Source organism: Chlorocebus sabaeus, chromosome X (assembly GCF_047675955.1).
Source record: "Chlorocebus sabaeus isolate Y175 chromosome X, mChlSab1.0.hap1, whole genome shotgun sequence".
Taxonomy (NCBI): Eukaryota; Metazoa; Chordata; class Mammalia; order Primates; family Cercopithecidae; genus Chlorocebus; species Chlorocebus sabaeus.
The window spans coordinates 137,166,708-137,191,353 of NC_132933.1; the positions used below are offsets into that span (position 1 = coordinate 137,166,708).

The window sequence follows — 24,646 nt, forward strand, 5'->3', positions numbered from 1 at the left end:
TATATATGTATGTGTGTGTGTGTGTGTGTGTGTGTGTGTGTGTGTGTGTGTATTTGAGACAGTCTCACTCTGTTACCCAGGCTGGAGTGCAGTGGTGTCATCTTGGCTCACTGCAACCTCCTCCTCCTGGGTTCGAGGGATTGTCGAGCTTCAGCCACCTGAGTAGCTGGGACTACAAGCACACGCCACCATGCCTGGCTAATTTTTTTTTTTTTTCTTTTAGTAGAGATGGGGTTTTACCATGCTGGCCAGGCTAGTCTTGAACTCCTGACCTCAGGTAATCCACCTCAGCCTCCCAAAGTGCTAGGATTACAGGTGTGAGCCACTGCACCCAGCCCAATGTTCATAAAATAAAAGCCAGAGTTTTGTTTGCTTGTTTGATTGATTTCGAGAGCTACAGTTTTTCTTGATTTTCAGTGCCAAAAGAAACCCTGAATCCTCATAAAGATGAGGTTGTGAGCTAAGTGGGAAATAAGTGTCCTAAAGAATTACACACAGTTTCCTTCAATGTAAGCTATTGTTACAATCACAAAGCACAGTCCATTTAGTCAATTCTATGACTATCCAAACTTTCCTGTTCAACTCCAAAGACTGTACACACGTCAGGAATTGTTGGGAGAAAAGCTGAGTGTTGGGAGAAGCTGATGCAGGGCTTGCATGTCTGACATAATGTAAAAGAGTCTTGGAACATGTCTGGGGTCCAGGGTCTAAAACCCCTTGTGGCCTTTGGAACACCAAGCTCTTTGCTAAAGGGTGGAAGGCTACCCTGACGCACCATAATCTAAGCCCAGGGCATAAAACCCCTTGTGCTTGGATAGAATCCAGGACTCAGAGCGTAAAACCCCTCATGGCCTCTGGAACGTGTCTAGACTTGCTGGCTCCTTGCTCCTTGCTCTCCCAACATCGATTGTATCTTGAGTTAAAAGAACCTGCTCTCTATTATCTCAAGTAGCAGAGCATATGCTAAACCATCACAGCTGTATGTAAATCATGTGCTTAATGCAACACTCCCTTTCAACCCCACATTCTCACCACCTGTTTCTTTGTTTGATCGTCAATAAATAGTCTGGGCTTTCAGAGCTAGGGGCCTTCGCAGCCTCCATACTTTGCGATGGTCCCCTGGTCCCACTTTCTCTCTCCAACTGTCTTTTCTCATTCCTTGGAGTCTGCCGGACTTCGTCTCCCCCATGATCTGGTGTTGGGTCCAATCACCCCAACAGGGAATGGTCTGGATTAATCCATGGTAGCATTTAGATTATTATTCCCCAGCATGGCAAGTAGGTTTCAATTTGCATGTCAACTCTGATCCATTCATATTAGCTGCCTAAATAAACTGTGTTGCGAAGTTCTGTGGCTGAGTCCATGCTCAGAAGGAAAATGTTCTGTGATAGATTAACAATGTTTATCGTGGGTACAAGATGGGTGAGTGGCTACCTACAACAACCTATGTGACATCTTTGATTTGTAGGAATGGAGACCTTGCATGCAGGTCTTTTATAGTCCTATCAAAACAACATTTCTCATTACAGTACACTTGATAACTATCACTTGGTAGAGAATTCAAGGTCATTTTCACTGGCTAAAACCTAAGGGCACAAACGTTGAGGTGTTGATTAATTTATATGCTTTGTATACCAACCAGGAGGAACTTAGTTTAAGGTTCTGTTATGAAAATGAGAGCATCTGAACAAAGTGGCATATGATCTAATGCCCCCTCTATCTCTCTCTTTCTTTCTTTCTTTCTTTCTTTCTCTTTCTTTCTTTCTTTCTTTCTCTTTCTTTCTTTCTTTCTTTCTTTCTTTCTTTCTTTCTTTCTTTCTTTCTTTCTTTCTTTCTTTTTCTTTTCTTTTCTTTTCTTTCTTTTCTCTTTTCTTTTCTTTTCTTTTCTTTTCTTTTCTTTTCTCTGCCTCCTAGGTTCAAGCAATTCTTCCTCAGCCTCCCAAGTAGCTGGGATTTCAGGCGTGTGTCAACACGTTTGGCTAATTTTTTTTATTTTTAGTAGAGATAGGGTTTCACCATGTTGGCCAGGTTGGTCTCCAACTCCTGACCTCAGGTGATCTGCCTGCCTCAGCCTCCCAAAGTGCTGGGATTACAGATGTGAGCCACCGTGCCCAGCCTCCTCTATCTCTATCTCTTTCTAAAGTATGGATGGGCAAGGCTGAACACCTTAGGGTAAACTCCAACCAGGCAGCCAAATAAGTGATTAAAGACTGAAAATCCTAACTCCATGCATGGCTGCATGAGTTTTTAGCCCAGAAAAATAAGTATTATGTGCCAAGACCATGGAAAACTTTCAATATGACACCAAGAAGCAGTGTAAATAATTGAGTATCTAGGAGAAAATATCAGAAGAGTCAATACAGTCTTGCTTTCACTACATGGGACTCATTATTCCTTATTGGGAATCATTCACAGAATGAGACACAAAAAGACAGATGCTCATGCATTCCGTTTAAGAAACTGTCCTTTAAATTCCCACTTTATAAATATGTTGGCAAAATGACACTCACTCAGTTTTTCTGAGTTAATTTTTATTTCCAAACAGTAGTAATTAACATTCTCTGAAGTAGCCGGGCGCGGTGGCTCACGCCTGTAATCCCAGTACTTTGGGAGGCCGAGGCAGGCGGATCATGACGTCAGGAGATTAAGACCATCCTGGCTAACATGGTGAAACCCTGTCTCTACTAAAAATACAAAAAATTAGCTGGGCGTGGTGGCAGGCACCTGTAGTCCCAGCTACACGAGAGGCTGAGCCAGGAGAATGGTGTGAACTCGGGAGGTGGAGCTTGCAGTGAGCCGAGATCGTGTCACTGCACTCCAGCCTGGGCGACAGAGCGAGACTCCATTTCAAAAAATTCTCTGAAGTAAAAAAAATTAGCCTGTGAAAAATAAGTCAAAGTTCATAACAGTTATGGCTGTTAATTCACCTACAAAATTTGGTGAGCCTTTTGAATATGCTAGCTTCATAAGATTTTCTCATCTTAAAATAGAGCATTCCAGCCTGAGCAACATGGCAAAACCTCATCTCTACAAATAATAAAAAAAATTAGCCAGGCATGGTGGTGCATGCCTGTGGTCCCTGCTACTCAGGAGGCTGAGGTGGAAGGCTCGCTTGAACCCGGGAGGCAGAGGTTTCAGTGACCCAAGATGGCGCCGCTGTACTCACTTTGGGTGACAGAGTGGGACCCTGTCTTAAAAAAAAAAAAAAAGACATAAAATATCAGGATGAAGACAAAAACATTCCAGGATTCTTTCTTTATGATAGACTCTGGAAGTTGGGTTTTTGTTTGGTTTTCTTTGCTGTTGTTGTTTTTAATCCTAAGCTAGGAATGAGAAAAAAAAAATCAAATATACCTCAAGACACTTCATTCCCAACAGTTTTGGGCTTCTTGGAACTCCAGTTTATGATTAAGATTAGTCAATTCAGTTATATTCAACAATCAAATAATCATGGGCTATGAAAAATGCAAAAATGAACCAAATATAGTCCCTATCTTCCAGGAACTTACAATTTGTAGGACACAAATGTAAATTATGTTGACAATAGATGCATGTACAAATGTGAACAAAATGCTATGGGTGCACAGGACAAGGAAAGGATAAAAAGTTACTGGATGTGACAAGTCACTTATAAAGCTATAACTAAAGCAAAAGCAAAGAAAGGTTTCTCAAAGGAGGTGATAATCAGGATAGACCTGAAAAAATGGCAGGAAGTTTAAAGGTAAAAAACGCATGGGATTCAAGTTAAGGCAATCTCCTGAAAACAAATATAAAGGACAGAAGTGAGACACAGTGACTCTGACTCACAGGGACTTGCTTATTACCTGGGTAACAAAATAATCTGTACACCAAACCCCCGTGACACACAATGTAACTATATGACAAACCTACACATACACCCCTGAACCTAAAATATTATTAAAATGGCCATACTGCCCAAAGCCATTTATAGATTCAATGCTATTCCTATCAAACTACCAATGACATTCTTCAGAGAACTAGAAAAAACTATTTTAAAATTCATATGGAACCAAAAAAGGGGCCAAATAGCCAAGGCAATTCTAAGCAAAAAGAACATTACTGGAGGTATCATATGACCCGATTTCAAACTCTACTACAGGGCTACAGTAACCAAAACAGCATGGTATTGGTACAAAAACAGTTGCATAGGCCATTGGAACAGAATAGAGAACCCAGGAATAAGGCACACTTAAAACCATCTGATCTTCAAAAAAAAAAAAAAAAAAAGAAAAGAAAAGAAAAGAAAGAAAGAAAGAAAAGCAAAGCAAAAGTATTCCCTATTCAATAAATGGTGATGGGAGATAACTGCCTAGCCATACGCAGAAGACTGAAACTGGACCCCTTCCTTACACCATATACAGAAATCAACTCAAGATGGATTAAAGACCCAAATGTAAAACTAAAACTATAAAAATCTGGAAGATAACCTAGGAAATACCATTCTGGACACAGGACCTTGCAAAGATTTCATGATGAAGTCTCCAAAAGAAACTGCGACAAAATCAAAAACTGACAAATGGGACCTAATTAAACTAAATAGCTTCTGTACACAAAAGAAACTATCAACAGAGTAAACAGACAACCTACATAATGGGAGAAGATATTTGCAAACTATGTATCTGACAAAGATCTAATATCCAGAACCTGTGAGAAACTTAACCAAATTTACAAGCAAAAACGAAACAATCCCCCATTAAAAAGTGGGCAAAGACATGAACAGACACTTTTCAAAAGAAGACAAACACGTGGTCAAACAAGCATATGAAAAAAAACTTGACATCACTAATCATTAGAGAAATGCAAATCAAAACCACAATGAGAGAATATCTCACACCTGTCAGCGTTGCTATTATTAAAAAGTCAAAAAATAACAGATTCTGGTGGGGTTGTGGAGAAAAGGGAACACTTATAAGCTGCTGGTGGGAAATTAGTTCAGTCAATGTGGAAAGCAGTTTGGAGTTTTCCCGGAATAATATGTTACAATATGGGAGATTATTCTGAAACCTGGTAGGATAAGGATAGAGACTTCGGGGTGACCAAAAAATCAGAATAAATGTTGATATAAGATAGGGTCACCTCCACAAGCAGGGTCAAAGAAAGTAGTATTGAGGTTACAATCAGTTAATAGTATAGTGATGCCAGCAGCTAGGACTGGATTCGACCCAGCAATCCCATTACTGGGTATATGCCCAAAGGAATATAAATCATTCTGCCATAAAGACAGATGTACATGTATGTTCATATAAATCATTCTGCCATAAAGACAGATGTACATGTATGTTCATCACAGTATTATTCACAATAGCAAAGACATGGAATCAACCTAAACGCCCATCAACAGTAGACTGGATCTTAAAAATGTGGTACATATATACAATGAAATACTATGCAGCTATAAAAAAGAATGAGATCATGTCCTTTGCAGCAACATGGATGAAGCTGGAGGCCTTATCCTAAGCAAACTGACACAGGAACAGAAAACCAAATGATGCATGATCTCACTTACAAGTAGAAGCTAAACCTTGAGTACATATGGACACAAAGAAGGGAACAACAGACACTGGGGCCTACTTGAGGGTGGAGGGTGGGAGGAGGGTGTGGATCGGAAAACTACCTATCAGGTACAATACTTATTATCTGGGTGACAAAATAATCTGTACACCAAACCCCCAGGACATGCAATGCACCTATGTAACAAACCTGCATATGTACCCCTGAACCTGAAAGTTAAAACAAAAGAATACAAAACTATTCCCAATCTCACTAATAATTCAAATTTAAACAAAAAGAAATTAATTTTACTTATAAGATGGCTAAGATTAAGAAGGGTAATAATATCCAGTGTTGGTGAATGTGAGGATATTAGCAAAGTCATGCATTCTCATGAAAGTATAAATTGCTACAACATTTCAATAAGCTATTTAGCAGCATTTCCTAAAATAAAAGTGCACATAACAATAGGGCGACTATAGTTAACAATAATTTATTGTGTGTGTGTATATATATATATACATCTATATATTTTTTTGAGGCAGGGGGACAGAGTCTTGCTCTGTCGCTTAGGCTGGAGTGCAGTGGCATGATCTCAGTTCACTGTAACCTCCAGCTTCCGGGTTCGAACAATTCTCATGCCTTGGCCTCTCAAGAAGCTGGGGTTACAGGTGCATGCCACCATGCCTGGCAAATTTCTGTGTTTTTAGTAGAGACAGGGTTTCGCCATGTTGGCCAGGCTGGTGTTGAACTCCAGGCCTCAAGTCATCCGCCTGCCTCAGCTTCCCAAAGTGCTGTGATTACAGGCATGAGCCACCGCACCTGGCCTAATTTATTGTATATTTTAATATAAAAGAGGGGAATTGGACTGTTCCTAACACAAAGAAATGATAAATTCTTGAGATGATGGAAGCCCCAATTACCCTGATTTGATCATTACAAATTGTACGCCTGTATCAAAACATCACATGTACACGATATATACAACTATTAGGTACCCACAATAAAAAAAAAGTAATAAATTTTTAAAAATATGGAACAAATGATAAATGATAAGCTTATAACATATATTGTATATATATTTGACTGATCTTTCATTTTAAGCAGTATCCCATAAGTTTATTAAATGATCATCTTTAGGCCGGGCGCGGTGGCTCACGCCTGTAATCCCAGCACTCTGGGAGGCTGAGGTGGGTGAATCACAAGGTCAGGAGATCGAGACCATTCTGGCTAACATGGTGAAACCCCGTCTCTACTAAAAATTAGCCGGGCGTGGTGGTGGGCACCTGTGGTCCCAGCTACTCGGGAGACTGAGGCAAGAGAATGGCACAAACCCAGGAGGCGGAGGTTGCAGTGAGCCGAGATCGCACCACTGCACTCCAGCCTGGGCGACAGAGTGAGACTCTGTCTCAAAAAAAAAAAAGAAATGATAATCTTTAGAGAAACATTATTTAGGCCTTTAACTGGTAATTTCTTTCTTCTTATCAATTGGGTTAACGGAAATAACTTCAAATTTTAAAACGGGAGTTAACAAAAGGACAAACAGAGGAAATTTGCAAATTGATAAGTTAGGTTGATGGTGATAATATAGGGGGAAATTTCATAAGAATAATATATCAAAATGCTGTGCTCACTGTAGAGAAAAACAGAGTTTTAAAAGAGAAAAGAGGCCGGGCGCAGTGGTTCACGCCTGTAGTCCCAGCACTTTGGGAGGCTGAGGCAGGTGAATCACTTGAGGTCAGGAGTTCGAGACCATCCTGGCCAACATGGTGAAACCCTGTCTCTATTAAAAATACAAAAAAATTAGTCAGGTGTGGTGGCAGGCGCCTGTAGTCCCAGCTACTTGGGAGGCTGAGGCGGATAATCACTTGAACCTGGGAGGTGGAGGTTGCAGTGAACTGAGATTATGCCTCTGCACTCCAGCCTGGGCAATAAGAGTGAAACTCTGTCTCAAAAGAAAAAAAAAGAAAAGAAAAGACTGAAGTTAAATTAACACTTCATTTTGTACAAGCAGTGTAAAGTTTACAAGCAAACTCTTTGTATTCTTTTCAGTTTAAGATTAACATGTCCAAGTTCAGAACTCTTCAAGGTAAACTGTGCAGTACTGAGACAAGAAGCTGCTAGGCAGCAGTCAAGACTGAGTTCAAGATTGAACTCAATCATTGTCACTTAAGCAGGTATAGAGAAAATTCACTACGCCTACATCTAGGAGGTTTCCTCAGTATAGGGCTTACTTATTTATATATGTCAACAATAAAAGTAATGATGCCAATTAACCAAGGTGTCAGCACCAAAATTGTCTCTAAAACACTAGACCCTAAGTTACTATTTCTAATATTGGGAAACTAGGAAGGCATATGTGATCCATTATCCAAAATCACCATTTTTTTTTTTTTTTTGAGACACTCTCACTCTGCTTCCCAGGTTGGAGTGCAGGGGCATGATCTTGGCTCACTGCAACCTCTGCCTCCCGGGTTCAAGCAACTCTTCTGCCTCAACCTCCCAAGTACCTGGGATTACAGGCGCGTGCCACCACGCTTGGCTAATTTTTGTATTTTTAGTAGAGACAGAGTTTCACCATGTTGGTCAGGCTGGTCTCGAACTCCTGACCTCAAGTGATCCCCCCTCCCCTCCGCCCCCCATCTCCCAAAGTGCTGGGATTACAGGCATAAGCCACTGCACCTGGCCCCAAAATCATTTATACAATGAAAGTAGCAACATTAGGTTGAAACAAGGTTTCTCCACCTCAGCACTATTGTCCTTGGGGACCCAGATAATTCTTTCTGGTGGAGCTACCCTACACAATGCAGGGCGTTCAGCAGTGTCCCTGGTCTCTATCCACTAGATGTCAGTAGCACCCCCATCCCTGCCCACTGCAATTGTGACAACCAAAACTGTCTCTCCAGACATTGCCAAATGTTCTCTGGGGGGCAAAACTGCCCCTGACTGAGAACCCCTGGGTTAAAGTACAATAGGGTTTGCACATGAGGCAAAAATCTTTTATCTCCACATGTACCTTAACCTGATGATAACTTAAAGAGAATAGAACCATTTTGTTACCTCTTAATTATTCAGAAAATATTGGGCTAATTATTATAAACCTCTTGAAATTGTTTTATTATGTAGACATATCATTTTCATTGCAATTAAAATATGAAGGATCGCATTTGATTAAAAATCTACAACTTCTAGAAAATTCCTGAATGGTGCTAAATGGTTTAGATGCTAGTTTTAAAAATGCACGATTTTAAAATCTTATAAAACGTTTTCATATTCAGCCATTAAAGGTTTTATTTCATTTCTTTTAATGTGTCACAGCCAGAGAAATTTCCCAAAACCCAATACAAATTTACAGAGTAATGTCACATTTGAAATGGTTTCACAATGTATAATACTAGTTTTAGGCAATATATGTTTACTACATTTCTGTGATAATGAAACAGAATACTCAGAGTCAAATTTAAAAGGAACATCAGCCCTCCCTACTTTTTGCTTTATTGCAGGTGAATGGAGCCTACATATGCCCTCATGCTTTTATGACTCTGATGAACTTTAAAAGGCATCTTGCATGAATCAAAAGAACGACATGTGTTTTATTTTCATGTGATCTCATATTTTATTTACCCCAGAGCAGTAAATCAATAATTAAGTGCCCAGAAAGTGCTTTTCAAGAGTGTTGTGGAGTATAAAAGACACAGAGAAATCAATTTCTTTTTCCCATCTCAGGAGACTTGATGCCCTTTTGTGTGGCTCATGGCAACAGTCATCTGAACTTTTAAATCTACATGCTCTAAACTCTGAACATTTGGAAGTAAATAGTAACATATTCAGAATGATTCAAACTGCTTTATTTGTCATCATTTCCAAAGTCACTAATAAGTTATTAAGCTCCCTTATGTGAAATTGCTGAAATGAGCAGTTTATGAAGCAATTTACACAGATCTAAATACTCTGGAAACTTACTACTTAAAACGGGTACATGGTGGCTCACTCCTGTAATCCTAGCCCTTTGGGAGGCTGAGGCAGGCAGATCACTTGAGGTCAGGAGGTCGAGACCAGCCTGGCCAACAAGGTTAAACCCTGTCTTTACTAAAAATACAAAAATTAGCCCGGTGTGGTGGTGTGCACCTGTAGTCCCAGCTACTCAGGAGTCTGAGGCACGAGAATCACTCGAACCCAGGAGTCCGAGGCTGCAGTGAGCCACGATTGCGCCACTACACTCCAGCCTGGGTGACGGAGCGAGACTCTGTCTCAAAAACAAAAAAAAAAAACACAAAAAGTTGTACATCAAGACAAGCACTAAATTTGTCCAAGATTTTGAAAAGTTTAAGAAAATAAAGATAATATCTTGAAAGGCCAGAATCCTAGTATCTAGTTCCATTTTCCATTTATTTTACTGAGATCTCCATCAAGCTATTTAACAATGAATTTGTTTTTTGTACCTTCTATGTGACATGTCACCTGTGGTGTCTTCATATTTGAAATCAAGTTATTGGCAGTGTCGCAAATTTGTCATTTGAGCTTTTGTCTTTTTATTCATCTTATAGAACCTATACAAGTCATTAACTGAAATCTTGCCACTTTGGGCCGCACATTTAGCAATTTTTTTTTTGCTGTGGTCAAACAAATCTAAACATATGAGCACATCAGCCCATGGGCAAGAATTAGCTTTATCCTGATAGGAAAATCTTACTACCTTAAGAAAGTTTCTACTTCATGCCCTTTAATAGTATTAATCATATTAATATGATAGATCAGCTTTAAAATAATGGGAAAGTCAAGATGATGCTTTTATTTTAAAAACAGAAATTTAACAGTGCAATATTCACTCATGATTCCTTTAAAAAGAATATTGTCAACAATAGACACTGGGATGACAAGAGGAGGAGGGTGAGGGACAAGGGTCGAAAAATCACCTACTGAGTACTATGCTCACTGGGTGACAGGTTCAATCATACTCCAAACCTCAGGAGCCCACAATATACCCTTGGAACAAGCCTGTACATATGCCCCGAAAAATCTAAAATAAAAGTTGAAATTTTAAAAAAAGAAAAAAAAAGGAGAAATGCCAGAGGAAATAACGATAATAAACGAATATTGTCAGATGCTTATTTGAAGTTATTTACAAAATATATTTGAAGATTAAAAGTAAACTGTATAGATTTCTTCCCATAAACTCTAAGATTAAATATGTATTAATGTGCTTGAGATGAATAAGAACAATATTTAAAATACGGTACATATATATTTAGAGTTAAATCTGAAAAGAACTTAGACATTTAGAAAATACTTTTAAACGTAATAACTGGATTACAGGAAAAAATGAGAACTGTAATTACAGACTATTCTGAAAACTAATGATAATGAGATTACTATACATCTGTATTTCTTATGTTATATAGCCAGAGCAGTACTCAGAGGAAAATCCATAGCCACAGATGTTTTCATTACTAACTAAGACCAAAAATAAACAAGCTTATTAGTCAACTCAAGAGTTATAAACAAAACAGCAAAACAACAATAACAACAACTGGTAAACAGACTTAATCAATGAACTCAGATGAATGAATCCGGAAACAGAAAGAATAAAAGTGAAAATTAATCCAAGAGCACGTTCTTTGAAAAAATAACAAAAAACTAGCAAAACTTCTGACATGTCCAACGGGAAATTGAGAAAACATTAATGTATTCACTAGCAAATATAAAGAGAACATAGCAACAAAAACAGGTATTTTATAGAAAATATCCTATAATGCTCATGAGAATACTGAAAAATCTGAATGAATTAAAGGATTTTCTTGGAAATTGTAGAGTCTAAATGGATTTAGAAAGAGTCATGAAATCTGATATAAATGACCATGGAAGAAATGGGAAGTTTTCAGAGAACTTCTCACCACAAATATACATGATTCAGATTATTTATCCATAAAGTTTTTATTTCATATGCTTTTTAAAGTATTTCAAAACACAGAAAGTGCTAGAAATATTTCTATACCACATTCATGGTGATAATAAAAAGAAAACATCTTCAAGAATTAGCTCCTGAAAAGAAACCTATGTGCTATTCTTCATGAAAATAGAGCTAAAAATCTTAGGAAAAACCTAGCAAAATATGTCCAGTAGCTTGTTGAAAATAACTAAAATAGTCAAAATCAAATAATGAAAAATAAAAACAAAAATTAACTTATGTAAGGGTTAGAGCAATGTAAAGAAATTTATCAGTATAATGTACTAAATGATTAAAAAACCCAATGATCATAATAATACATGCTGAAAAGATAGTTACATTTCAAAATCGATTATTGATTGAAATAATTTTTAGTAAACTGGAAATAAAAGGATACTTTTATCAGAAAGCAAATCATATTTAACAGTGACTCACCAGATTATGTGGAGTAGAAACAGTCCCATTACAGTAAGGAAGAAGACAAGTGTCCATGTTATCCCACCATTATGTCACTCTGTTCTGATAGTGCCACTACAATGAGACAAAACATCAACAACTAGGTATTACTATTGAAAAGCAGGAGAGAAACTTTAAAGTATATGCAGATGACATGAAATATGGGATTGCTTTCTGGGAAAATGCAAGAAAATAATCATATATCAAATTGAAAGGGGGAACTAACAACTGGCAAAGAATGTCCATGCAGCAGGGTACGGAGGCTCATGCCTGTCATCCCAGCAGTTTGGGAGGCCAGGCAGTGCATCACTTGAGGTCAGGAGTTCGAGACCAGATTGGCCAACACGGTGAAACTGTCATCTCTACTAAAAATACAAAAATTAGGCAGGCATGGTGGTGTGCCTGTAATCCCAGCTACTCAGGTGGCTGAGGCAGGAGAATCGCCTGAACCTGGTGGGTGGAGGTTGCAGTGAGCCGAGATCGAGCCACTGCACTCCAGCCTGGGCAACAAAGCAAGACTCTGTCTCAAAAAGAAAAAAAAAAAAAGGAAAAAAAGGAATGCCTGTGCACACATAAATTCATGCAAAAAAATTGAGAATAATGAAAATTTTGGCAAAAAAAGGGCAAAGGATCAAATAAGCAGAAAAAGAAATACAAATGACCATTCAACATATAAAAAGTTCAGTTTTACTATGAAACAAAGAATTGCAAATCGAAGCAGTATTTATATACTGCTATACCATTTGTTTTGCCAAAAGAGTTTTGAAAACCAATAAGATACAGTGCAGGACTCTGGAAAACGGACACTCATATACAGCAAATAATCTGTACACTGACATAATCCTTTCGAAAGGAAATTCACATGTACTAAAACCTTACATGTTTCTATACTTTTTGACTCCAAAATTTAAATTTACACCAAAGATATTAATAGAAGTGAATAAAAATGTGTCAGTTTCCAGAATATTTATTATACCATTGCTTGTTGTAATTAAAATAAATTTAAAAACATATAATAGATCTAGAAAATGAATGAAATATTAGACAGTCATTAAAAGATGTGGGAATACACTCAAAGTAACACTGTGGATCGGATGCAGTGCTCAGGTCTGTAATTCCAGCAATTGAGAAGGCTGAGACAGGAAGATTGCTTGAGCTCAGGAATTCGAGACCAGCCTGGGTAATATAAGCAAGAACCCATCCATTCAAAAAAAGTTTAAAATTAGCTGGGTATGGTGGCATGTGCCTGTACTCCCAGCTATTGTGGGGGCGGAGGGTGGCTGAGGCAGGAGGGTTGCTTGAGCCCAGGAGGTCGAGGCTGCACTGTCCTATGATGGTGCCACTGCACTCCAGCCTGGGTGACAGAGCAAGATCCTGTCTCTATAAAAACAACACCACCACCACCACCAACAACAAAACAACAACAATAACAAAAAACAAAAACAAAACACAGTTAAGTTCAACAAAGAAGATGACGAAGCTGTATAATAGCATGATTCCAGTTTTGTTTTTAAGAAGAAATGTATATGTATTTACACACATGCACACAAAAGAAAACACAAGGCTTAGAAAGGTACGTTCCAAATATTTAGAAAATGTTAACATTGATCATTCGTTGACGCTGGTGGAATTACAGGTGATTTCTACTTTTCTCCTTGTGCTTCTTTGTATTTTCTAAAAAGAATTTCTATTGCTCTTTTTAAAAGATGATGCAACAAACATCGAGAAACCATCATTCACAAGAGATTGTCTTCTCAAATGAATGACTTACACTAAGACCCACTGTTTTGCTGTCTTCAACCCTAGTTACATAGATGACTAAGTAAAAGCCAAAGAAAGCCACTTGATACTTTTATAAAGTGTAAGGCTAAAGGAAAGCTGAAGCAGATGTCTATGTCCTTAGCATAGCTTTCTTCCTTGATGCAAACAAAATGCTTTGTTATAATCTCTATCTATGCATATTGATTTTTCCTTCCCATGATGACTTCACTTAGTTTAACATTTCCCAAGATGACTTCATCTAGTCTGGCTTTTTTTTTCCCCCCCAGGGGTTAGCTAGGTGAGCTCTTCCTTCTGGAAATTTCCATCGCACTTAATATAGTGACATTGCTAGAATGGCTGGGCTAACTTGTGGCTGCCTCTCCCTTTAGTACAGCTTTTCCTGACTCTGTGTCCTTGCAACCAAGATGAAGGAGAGAGAAAAAGCTTCCTCAGCTGGATTTAGCTGACGGACGTGGGTCCTTTACAATAAAATACCACCCTTACAAGGAGGGAGAAATGATGTGTTTCTCAAAGTGCTGCAGAAGTCTCATTGTTGATATTTTCCTCATTGTTGCTTTGAAAATCCAATATTTCTATTTAACACCAGGGTCACCCAATCTAATTCTGCCATTCATGATTTTTGAGGAACGGGGTGGAATTTGGGGACTGAATTTATGAAGAGGCAGAACGGTAGAGAGGAAAGCCCTGACATCAACCTCTGGGTGGGGCATTGATTGGCATCTGTGGAATGCCCACCGGGGAAAGATTCTTTTACACTCATTATCTTAATTCTCAGAGCATCTCTGAGGTTTTGTTGCAACTTCAGGGTTCTTTTTTAACTTTTATTTTAGGTTCAGGGGTACATGTGCAAGTGTGTTATACAGGTAAATTGTGTGTCACATGAGTTTGGCATACAGATTTTGTCATCCAGATAATAAGCATAGTATTCGATAGGTAGTTTTTTGATCCTCTCCCTCCTCCCACCCTCTACCCTCAAGTAGGTAAGAGGAAGCTCCGAAGCTCTCCTGGGATGTTCACCCGCTGTGGTGAGGGTCAGGTGAGGCCCTTCACAGAAGGGCACCCTTTGTTTACCAGAAAGAAAGGAGTCACGTTTGTTTCCTGAATGAAGATAGTCTATCTATGAACCAGGTATCCTAGCCCCGAAAAGGTGGAAAGTGCATGCCAAGAAAACCTCTAGACAGGACTCAGTTCTTCCCATGAGGCACCTAACCAGAGAATCGCAGAAGGGGCGAGGGAAGGATTCCAACTGTAAGACAGCAGAGGAAACATTCTTTTGAGGTAGAGTCTGGAAAAAAACAATGAATCTGTAGATTTCCATAAATAACTGACAGGAGACAGGCGACTTCTATGAAAATATTAACCCAAATGATGGGTGTTAATCATTAAACCTTTTACGTGATGGATTTGTTCTTTTTCTGATATCTTAATCTGGGTCACAGAATGGCTCAGGCAGCTTTAAGTGTAGAGTAGGTTTTTCTTCCTTTTTTGTTTGCCTTTTTTTTTCTATTCCAAAAGGATGTTGTGACCTTCCTTCCTTCCTTCCTTCCTTCCTTCCTTCCTTCCTTCCTTCCTTCCTTCCTCCCTCCCTCCCTCCCTCCCTCCCTCCCTTCCTCCCTCCCTTCCTCCCTCCCTCCCTTCCTCCCTCCCTTTCTTTCTCTCTTTCTCTCTTTCTTGACGAAGTTTCACTCTGTGGCCCAGGCTGGACTGCAGTGATGAGAACGAATTCAAGCAATTCTCCTGCCTCAACCGCCCAAGTAGCTGGGATTACAGGCGCCCGCCACCACGCCTGGCTAATTTTTGTGTTTTTACTGGAGACAGGGTTTCACTATGTTGGCCAGGCTGATCTCGAACTCCTGACTTCAAGTGATCCACCTCCCAAAGTGTTGGGATTACAGGCGTGAGCCACCATGCCTGGCCAGTGACTGCTATTCATGCAGAACTCTGTCAACTAGGTAGTTAGCCTTGAAACTTAAAAATACATTAACATGGGCCAGTAAGAGAAAAGGCTGGACAATAACCACTGTCAAAACAGCAACAAAAATAATATTAAAAAATAGCAATAAAAAACCTAACTAACTTTGCATCCAGCTCTGTTCCAAGCAAAAAGAAAAAAACATAAAAACAAACCAGTTTTCTGTTGCTTGAGTGCATCTTTGACTTAAAGGACTTGTTATTTCTCTAAATTTGCAGATGTGTTGAGGCTTGAAATTTGAGCCTGTGACTGTTTTACGAGTTTCAAAAGAAAACATTAAACCACCTAAAATGACAGAGGGTAAACTTTCAGTAAATAATTTGGAGCCATTTAGTTGTAGATCTGTTTTCTGTTCACTCCAGTTGCATAAAATATTAGGAATCACTGGGCTCTGTTTGACATATTTTGGCATTATTGCCACTTTTTCGAGTGCTCAATAGCCATCTATGTGTAGTGGCTGCCATATTGGACGGCACAGACACAGAACATTCCCATTATCACAGAATGTCCCATTGGACAACGCTGTTCTATAGCATTAACTTTGATTTTCACAGCTACCAGATTTTTGGGTTGATCAAAACCAACCCCTTGGCAAGAAATGTTTTTAGAGTGAGACAGAGCAGCTCTGGGAACTAAAATAGTAAGTGAAGTACCTGAGTGTTCATTTTGAAAGAATTGCTTTCTAATAACACTTTCGTTATTGCTGGGCCCTTCTGCATAGTTAACTTAAGCTTGAGTAAATCATTCCTAAAGACCTCTTTCTAATATTTTATTAAGGCAATAATAGACTAAAATGGAAATTGTTAATACAATGGTTTTAATTAAAGTATTTATAGTACATGCTAGAAATATGAACTGATGACACAACTAGTATGTGTCACTTGGCCTGTGAAACCATATGTGGCATATAAAGATATGTTCAATTTTATACATTTGTTGAGCACCTATTTTGTGTCAGATATATGCACAACAGGTGGCTAAACTGCTATGGACAATCTTGTATATGTTTTTTCTGTATGCTTTCTTTTGGTTGGGTATTTAGGAGTAGAAATTTGGGTCGCAGAGTATACATATGTTGAGAGCTATTATCTCTTTCCTTATCCTCTTGTGAGTTCTACACCTTCTCATTAGTATATGTGCTCAATTTCACTTATGCATGGAGGCTCTCTCTTTGAAATGTTTTGAATGCCCTAGGGGAAATATGCTATGTATTTCAGTGAACAAGCTTTCAACCTGTTCACACTTGTCCAGGATAAGTTGGTTTCACTGGCAGGATACAAAACCCAATCTAGAACTACATCAATCCTGTTCTGATCTAAATAGCTTGGGGCTTTCTTTTGTGACCAAAACTGGACCTCTACCCAGCCAGCTCAAGCTCTTGGTTTTAAGAGGAATCAATGAAAGGACAGATCAGGTTAAATCATCCCCAAGAACTGAAAAACAATTTAAATATGTGTTCTGGTGAGAGTTGGCTAGCATCTTCATTTAAAAAAATATAGTATTTCTCTTTTTCTCAGACCCATGTTAAAGAAGAATCATGGAAGGAGGGTTTCCTGTCCAGGGATTGAACATTGTTGCAGAGTTTCTTCCAGTCACCAGCTATTGAGCAAGCTGGGAATGGAATGGGTACCTCTGCCACATTTGCTTTTCATCCAGTTTCAGAACTGGCAGAATACTATCTGCTCTCCAGATGCCATCCTGGGAGGTAGGATCTTCATTTTTATCTGCTGCACTGAGCTCATCATTGTTATCTACACTTGAACAGGCTCATTCATCATCTCTACATTGTGTTAATAAGCCTTCCCTATCTGAACAGTGTGTACCAACCCCTAATCAACAATAGTCTTTCTTGATTTTCAAGTGTGTAGATTAGAGGTCTTTCTGTGCTTCTGCTGCTACTTAAGTAGGGAAAAGGACCAAGGGGAGGGTGAAACTCAAATTTATTTTTCCTTATATTTATGAAAGTAACTTTGAGGAAAGAGAATCCCAAAATTCTTCACCACAGTGAGGATTTGGATTTTATTTGTATTTCAGCAAGTTATTCTTTTCCTATTACCGATAGTACAAGGGGACATCTAAAGCCAGTTCTTCCTTCATGCCCAAGGGAGTTGTTTCACTGCAATGTAAATTAGCTTGAAATTCATCCTAGCTGGGCACAGTGGCTCACACCTGTAATCCCAACAACACTTTGGGAGGCTGAAGCGGGAGGATCACTTGAAACCAAGAATTCAATACCAGTCTGAGTACAAAGTGAGACCCTGTCTCTAGAAAACATTTTTTTAAAAATTAACTGGGCACGGTGGTGCACACCTGTTGTCCCACCTACTTGAGAGGCTGAGTCGGGAGAATCACTTGAGTCCAGGAGTTCAAGGCAGCAGTGACCTATGATCATATCACTGCACTCCAGCCTGGGTGACATAGAAAAACCCTGTCTCAAAAAAAAACCAAAAAACAAAAAACAAAACACCCATCCTATGAGCAAAACAGCCATTAATGACATATGAGACATTCTTTCTAGTTTTCAGGAGTCAATGAGAATGTCTACCTTCACAGACAGTGGTGGCTTCAGATTTTCTTTGTTGATGGGTGGAGAGATTATATGGGACTTGTGTTGAAGCTACATTTTGGCAGCAAGCTCCCCTTTCACTGAGATCTCACATTTATATGGAGTGGCTATGAGAGAAGTACTGATGGAACTTATCATGGGCTAAATTCTCCCCAAACCATCCCCTGGGGCCACCACTGTCTACATACTTGCACCTTTACTTGTGTGTAGTTACATGAAAAAGTAGCAGCCAACTGCATAGGTCACAGTGACATAAATGATGGCTGTTGTTAGGCCTATGGTGCACAAAATTTCCCAAGCCAAAATTGGAACATACAAGGGACAACTTGAGTGTCCTTAGGAAATGCTCTTCATGACATCTGTAGACCAATGGAGAAATTGATGGTAAACCATGTTACAAAGGAAAAGAACTACTAACTACCTTGATAATGATATGATATAGTGGGGTGGGATGGGGGGGACTTCTTGGGTGGTCAGGAGAAGGCCTTTCTGAGGAAGTGCCATTTAAGCTGGGACTGGATTAACAAAAAGGAGCCTGCCAGGGGGAAAGTGTTCCAGGCAGGAAGAGTTGGTTCTTGGCCAGGTGCCCTGCATGGAGGGACACGCTGATCTTGCTGCCAGGCAGTATGAGTTCCAGCAATACTGGCTGTCAGGGCGATGAGTGATGAGGGCCGCTTAATGAAGCAGGATGTGTTTAGGATGCAATTCAGGTGCTGGGCTGGATTCCACATGCACTGACATAAAGGAAGCTGCACGCCTACGTGAACAGCCTTTTCCTATGGGAAAGGGCACTACATAATGCAAGATGGGATTGAAAATAACTCTGCAAAGAGACTACCTCTCTCCAGTGTGGTGGGTGGATGGAAAACACCAGTAGCTTGGCAAATGGGTTAGCTTTTAAATCTGCCTTCCAGAGGTCTTTTGGTTCCAAAGTGAGACTGAGTGAATATTCTGGAGGGTAGCTGTTATAAGCTGAATCTTGTCCTCCACCCTCCCAAATTCATATGAAGTTCCAAACCCCAGTACCTTAAAATGTGACTGTATTTGGAGATAGGGTCTTCAAAAGGGTAATAAAGGTAAAATGGGGTCATGAGGGTGAGCCTTAATCCAATCTGACTTTTGTCTTTATAAGAAGAGGAGGTTAGGACACAGACGTGCACAGAAAAAGATCACATGAAGACAGGGAGAGAACAGCTATTACAGGGCAAAAAGAGAGGCTTCAGGAGAAACCAACTATGCTGATACCTTGCTCTTAGACTTCCGGTTTCCAGACTATGAGAAAATTAACTTCTGTTGTTTAAGCCATCTAGTCTGTGGTATCTGTTATGGCAGCCGTAGGAAACTAACACAGTAGAATTATCCTTTCCAAAGATGGATTCAGGGGTCTTGGACATTGGCTGTTTATTTTTTTTCTCATTCCTTATTCTATGAATATTTCAGAAAACTTGAAGATACTCTGAAGCTAGCGGCTGCCTCGTAGCTGAAGTCTCATGGTGGAAGGCTGGCTTGAGCGCCTGTGACCGGGGAGAGAAAGGGCAGTTTTCTGAGCAGTCTGCACTTAAATATATTCCTGGGGCCAAACAGAGGTTTTGGAAGGGAACAAGATGGAGTCATTGCCTATTGGGCCCATGTCCTTAAGTGAGACAGGGCAAGGCAAGGCAGCAGAGTGAGGCTGGAGGTGTACACCCCTGGAGGCAGAGCTGAGATGGGGTGGAGGAAGTCGGTCAGAGCATGTCACCCATGTTAGGGGAAGATGCAGTGCAGAGGTCCCGGGAGGGGCCCCTGAAGGCTCCACAGGAGCATTCTGAGTGGAGAGCATCTGGATGCCCGCCTGGACGCCTGGACCCCTCACAGCAGGGGGAACCACAAGGGCCCTGGTCCAGGAAGAAGAATTTGGCCTTTCCTTATCTATCTCATGCCCCCACCATCTTGCTTTCCTGTCCCTAAGCGAGGAGAATGAAGCATGGGAGGGGGGGACACAGGCAGGGAGGGAGTGGAGCCCGGAGGAAATGGCGGGAGCCCGCCACTCAGGTCCCTGCTTTGGCCAGAACTGCTGGAAGGAGAGAAGCTGTAGGTGAGAGGCAGGAAGGCAGCTTTGGTTAGACTGGCCTGGATGCCTTACTAGCCGGAAGTGACAGGAAAGCCACACCATCTGCCCCAGATGCTGTCAAGAGGCGAGGGAGAAGGAGCTGACAGAGTGCCCAAAAGGAACAGTGTGAGCAACATCAACCTCTTCCTTCACTGCTGTCCACGAGGTCAGCCCACGGAACTACATTGCTGTGGCTGGAGCCACAGGATCAAGTGACCTCTACTGAAAGCCTGCTATGTGCTGGGCACTAAGAGTCAAATGAGGGCTAAGATCAGCAGTCAGCAAAGCATGGCCTGTGGGCCAAATCCAGCCTGTTGCCTGCTTTTATACAGCTCACAAGCTAACAATGATTTTTACATTTTTAAATAGTTGGAAAATGAAAAAGATTTGTGATGCCTGAAAATTATCTGCGATTCCAATTTCAGTGTCCACACACCAAGTGTCATTGGAATACAGGCTTGGTCATTTGAGTACCTATTGCTCACAGCAGACTGCGTTCTTGCTAGAACAGCAGAGTTGGGTAGTCCTGACAGAAAAAGCCTGAAATACTCAGCACCTGGCCCTTCCGAAAAGCTTGCTCATCCCTACAGAAGACCAGGGCCCCTGATCCTACAGGAAGTCCATCTAGTGGGGGATACCTCATGACAATAATTCATTTCCACAACAAATTATGTATTTGAAAATCTTTAAAATGTAATGCTACATATAATTTTTAGTCCTTAGAGTGAATCTGACTTTGTTTTCATTAAAAGTTAAGCACCTACGAATTTTACCATCGAATGAAATGAAGTAATTTATATGAAGTACTCGGAAGCATATAGAAAAAGCCATAAGTGTCACATATTATTAATCCATACGGAATTCCCATTGTGCTATTCTATAGTTGTAGAAATCAGGATGGGTTATGTAATTTGCAGGGCCCAGTGCAAAATGAAAATGGAGGACCCCTTGTTAAATCATTAAGAATTTCAAGACTACAACAGCAGAATATTAAACTATGGGTAAGACCCTCTTAAGAGCACAGGCTTGTGTAACTGCACATGTCCCATGCCCAAGAAACTGGCCCAGATAAGAATTACTTGAAGATGGACTAAATGTGACAGCAACAAGGCACTTCTTTTGAAATGACTACTTACAAATCTTTACATTAAATGGTTTTCTTGTTATTTGCTGCTTTTCCTTAAAAGTAGAATGCAAGATAGGCTGGGTGCAGTGGCTCCTGTCTGTAATCCCAGCACTTTGGGAGGCCAAGGCGGGCGGATCACCTGAGGTCAGGAGTTTGAGACCAGCCTGGCCAACACAGTGAAAACCCATCTCTACTAAAAATATATAAATTGGCTGGGCATGGTGGTGCATGCCTGTAATCCCAGCTACTCAGAAGGCTGAGGCAGGAGATTCGCCTGAACCTGGGAGGCTGAGGTTTCAGCGAGCCAAGATCACACCTCTGCATTCCAGCCTGGGTGATAAGAGTGATACTCTGTCTCAAAACAAACAAACAAACAAACAAACAAACAAACAAAGTAGAATGGTAGATGAAAAAACTTAGTTGATAGAAGAATGGTCTAATATCTATAGGTTATTCTATTTGAGGTTTTCTTGGGACTCACATAGGAAATGTCAACTCTGCAGTTGGTTGAAAAATTGGGTGTTTCCACTAATTATAATAAGATTTAGGCCAGATCTACTAAAACGATGTCACAAGGATTTTACAATGTTGAAAGTAATTTCTAAGGAAGCTATAAAGTTTACTCCATTTCCCAGGTCATCTGGGAAATTTTCTCTCTCCTTCCTTCTCTTATTTATCTACGGCCCCTGACTATTTCTCAGGTCAACTGGGAAATTCAACTGCTTAGTTTACTCAAATATTGGCTTTTAGATAATTTATCATTTTTAGCAAGAGAGGTAGAGGTCTAGCTCAGGCATGGCTTTCTTTTTCTGAGTTAAATGGTGTAGGATATATAATGGATTTCTTCCTCTACCTAATTATTCAAGGATGAATCTTGTGATCTAAAAAGGAACAATGTGCGGTTGTATCCACGGTAAGGGGATTAACAGTCTTGTGCTTGTAAAACAGCAGCCCAGCGCCTATTTAGTTCTTTTGATTTCCAGAAACAAGAGCCCAATTCTTACTACTCTTTGGAGGCAGTTGGCCCTGTCTGGCGCCATTGATGAAAAATGGCAGTGGAGCCAATTCTTAGAGAAACCTTCAGACCAGGGCTTCCCACACTTGAGGAAGGGGAGTAAACACTTTTACCTCTTTTTTGTGATTTGCTTAAAGAAGACACTTGTGTCTGAGTTAATATAATTTCTCAGTAAAAACAACTGGTCAAAATGATTACTGAAGTGAATTCATCAGACCCATCTACATTTAACACCTTGAAAATGCAGGATTTCTATTTAGTTATACCAATGGTATTTTGGTTTATTAAAAGACATGTACAGCTGAGTAAGTGCTTATTGATTAATTTTTCATTCTCTTAAAATCTTGGAGGACATTCAATGTAGTGACATTCTGAAGAAAGACCATGAAGTCACCAGTTGTACAAAATTTATAATTAGAAGAAATGTCTATCCTTTGATAGCTAAAGAAGTTAACTACTGAGCTGTGCTCTTCGTGTGACTTCTCTTTTAGCACAAATTTTCTCTCTTTATGTTTACAATTTCTTTTGGCTACCTCAATCTACAGTATATTCAGGATTCTTCTTTCACTATAGTTTTTGTTATAATGTGTCTCTGAATATTTGTATCTGGGTAGGGGAAGTTTCAAGGAAGTAATCTCTCTTCCTTCTTCCCTCTCTTATTTATTAATGCAGCTCCGACACAACTAAATGTTTGACAGGGTCTCTTGGGGAAAAATTCCAGAAACAGTGAGATGTTAACCTTTTGTCATCCATCCACTCATTTCACAGTCACTTACTGAATGGTCCACATTGGCCAAGCTTCGGGAATACAGGGGCTTACTGCACAGGAAACACTTGGGCCTCATGTCCTCATGTCCCAGGGCACAGAGAAATCTATTTCTTGCTGATGGACAAAGTATTTGATAGTCTCCCTAGTGACCCTGCAACTGATCAAATTAAAACAGGTGCTCTTTGCTTGGAGATCATGAAGTTCAAATCAGGGCAGAGATTAGAGACCCTCCTGACAAAGAATGCAGACAAGCCATGTGAAATCTAGAAGCTCTTTGTCCTCCCCATGTCCTGGGTCTATTCTCACACAGGGCATGGAACTATGTGCAAATTCTGCCACCGTGGGGGTTACTGGCTTCCACTTTGGTATTTAATGCTCTGGTGGGCTCAAGACTCTGGTCTTGGTTTTCAAGAGTCTTAGCATCACTAAATTCCTGCATGGGATGGGGCACGGAATCTAAATGCCGCTGTAGTAGGAACTCATTTCCTAACCATATCCCTAACCATATTGGCGAATCAAGGTTAGCTCTTAGTAAACAGTTGTGAGTGAATGAAGCATGTTTAACATCCTGGCTCTTAAATCAGCGGTCTACTGAGTTGCAGTGGATGCAAGAAAACAGTGTCCCCCCAAATCCCCCCAATTTCTTCCTCTTTTTTGCCTCAGTCCCATAGGAGGATGCTCCTATGGTGGACTTGGCACACAATGGCCAGAGTAGAAGCAACTCCCTATTGCCTGGGTGTTAGCTTTTGTTGGACCTCGGTTTCTTACTCTTGGGGAAGCCAAGACATCAGTTAGTTTCTGAAAGCACCATCCGAGCAAGTAGGAAGCGCCAGCCCAGAGTGTGTCTCTATCTTCATATACAGCCTTTGCTGCCTTCAGAGCAGGGCTAGGCTTTCCCCTGGTCCCCTTCCCACAACATTGCTACTGTGGGAAGTGGGCTTATTAATTCCTAGTTCAACTGCCTGTATGTGAACAAAATCTAAACACATCTCTACAGGTATATTTCTATGACTGCTATTTATTGAGCCCAAGGTAACTTTTTTGTTTTCTTAAAATCCGAGATTTTACTTCTCTTGGCAGCACCATCTTGTAGGAGGGATGCTTAGTATTCTTCCATTAAAGAAGACCCTAAGCAAGTAAAATCATTCACCTTTTTTCCTAATGCCAGTCCTGTAAGAAACGACAGAAATGGTGCTACTGAAGGCATTAATATAGTGGATGGCATAAAAACGAACATATGAAACATGTGAATACAGAAAAAAGCTAAGTTTTGGCTCTGTCATGCAATGGACAGTGCATTGGATGCCTAGAAAAAAGCTAAGTTTTTAAAATTTTGAATAATTACTAAGACTATTCTTATAACATATGGGTGCCAATGTATTTTAAAAAAATTTTTTTGAGACAGGGTCTTAT

General features: G+C 40.1%; 1 protein-coding gene and 1 non-coding gene across 2 annotated transcripts in view; both read right to left on the bottom strand.

The window, feature by feature from the left end:
• Window positions 1–24,646, bottom strand: part of CA5B (carbonic anhydrase 5B) — a 92,203-nt gene that overhangs the window by 51,418 nt on the left and 16,139 nt on the right. The window contains exon 2 of the mRNA XM_037986358.2: window positions 11,894–11,989. The gene's annotated coding sequence lies outside the window, so the exon portion shown is untranslated. The remainder of the gene's footprint in view (window positions 1–11,893; window positions 11,990–24,646) is intronic.
• LOC119620038 (small nucleolar RNA SNORA7) lies at window positions 17,238–17,376 on the bottom strand. The gene has a single exon (XR_005236434.2). It is a non-coding gene; the product is annotated as a small nucleolar RNA SNORA7 (small nucleolar RNA).